Raw genomic sequence first — 2,213 nt, forward strand, 5'->3', positions numbered from 1 at the left:
TGTGAATAAATATTTTTATAATTTCTCAGTTTTAAGTTGTGTTAAGTAAATATCAATAACTCACATAATCAAAAGCTTTTTGAGATCCTCAATAATTCTTTAAGAGTTGAAAGGCATCTTGAGAACAAAAACTCAAGTCCTGCTGCTCTAGTCTCCCAGGCTCACTTCTTGACATATCAAAAAAGTGTTATTTAGAGACCCCTCCACAAAGCCACAGCCTTACTAAGAGCTCAAAACAATCAACAGTGACGTAAATGCTCGCGTTCCAGGCAACATCAGGGCTGTCCCTCCCTGGGCAATAACACTGTGGTTCACACTTAAAGGTGAATTGTTGAACATAATGCAATTCGAAGAGGGGATTTAAAAAGTCCTGGTTCAATATCTGCAAGATTTTGCCCTTGATACTTTCCTGTGAGAGGATTCGGGAGACAACGAACCAAGTGTGAGATTCTGGACTCAGGTGGTGTCCCATCAGGGGCCCAAGTGACAAAGGGTGACTGAGAACTGGAGAGCAGACGTCCTCTTCCCTGTCCCTGCCTCCCAGTATAGCTCTTTGAATGCTCCAGGTGGCACAGCTGTGGACGGCTCCCCGGGGCTCCCCAAATGGGGCCCTGCTGAGGCTCTGGTGGCGCCTCTTATTGAGGAAGGTTAAATAGCAGAATATGAGTAAAATTTTTCCTGACACTTGGGGTTCCCAGGAGAAACGTAAAAGGGTGGGATCTGTCATTCTGGGTCAATCATACCAGATCCAGGCACTATCAAAAGTCAACTACCCGTCTTGATGAAAGAAGATTACCTTTTTCCCTGTGGACTGGTGGAGCCTGGGACAGACATGTAGATTACATATCTGATCACTGTTACCGTAAGTTGTTACAGAAATGTAATACAATCCATATATTGTAGTTTCTGAGTCAGCCAAATAATTTAAAATTGTTTTATCTTATGAATATAAAATGACTTTTTTTTTAAGAGTGTTAAAACTAAAATTATAACAACTAGAATTAATGTTTTTTGAATGCTGGATATTGTTCTAAATGCTTACTTAGAATGAATCCTCATCTAATTGTCTAATCAACCCTGAAATACAGATATTACTATTATTATCATCCCCATTTTAGAGTTGAGGAAACTGAGAAGAGATTTTTCCAAGTTCACGGAGCTAGGCAGTGTTAATAAATATGCTTTTTAAATATTTTTCTCCTCAAATCTCCTTTAACAGTAAAAATCAGGCACTCTGTCATGTTACACATTTACATATGCTTCAGCAGAGTTCTAGTATAAAAGACCCATTCCTCAACTCTCATCAACCTGTCCCCTTTGTCACAGATACCCATCTCAAATGGTCCTGAGAAAAGCAGTCTGGTTCAATTTGCTAAGGGGGCAAAAATTCCCACTAAGATTTAGTGATTGCTGCAGTTGGAATGTTCTGAAACCAAGACCATGTTCCTGTCATGGCAAATTAGGTCAACATTGCAAGACATGGAATCATGGGATGACGGAATATAAGAGTACATTATTAATTGGTGTCCTCTTCATTTTATTTTTCCTGGGTGACATTTAACAAATTGAATGTAAACGTTCAGAAGCACAAAATGCTCTGTTAGATGGTTAAAAAACTGTGGGGGGAGAAGGGAAAAGCACAAAGACTGGCAGTCAGTATGGTAATAGGACATTGACTATTGTGCACGTTTCAAGAAATATTATGTTTCCAAGAATGTCTTTTAGAAATTATCCATTCAGTAGTCAGTACTTTTTTGCTCAAGCTACTGTTTTTAAGTTTGTCAGAACTGATTTTGTACACTCATAAGTGGTAAAAACAGAGTTTTTAATATACAACCTTCTAATTGTATATAATGATACTATACAAGAATTAATAAAAGTGGAACATCTTAAACCTACCCTAAACCATACCAAATACCAGAAAATGGTAATTTTTTTATTTTAAATCTCATGTATTTCAGACAATGAGTAAGACAGAGAAGGAGTATAGCTTGGTGGTTACACATATGGGCTGTGGAACAAGATTCATTGATTAGAATCCTGGCTCTACCACCTACTAGCTGTGTGACCTTAGGCAAGTCACTGAACTTCTCTGCAACTCTAATGTGTTATGTGAAACTGAGTTTAATAATAATCATAGTTACTTCATAGGAATTTTTGTTATGAGGAATAAATGAGTTAATATATGGAAAATACTGAGAAAACTGCTTGAT

This window comes from Equus caballus, chromosome 17 (assembly GCF_041296265.1).
Source record: "Equus caballus isolate H_3958 breed thoroughbred chromosome 17, TB-T2T, whole genome shotgun sequence".
NCBI lineage: Eukaryota > Metazoa > Chordata > Mammalia > Perissodactyla > Equidae > Equus > Equus caballus.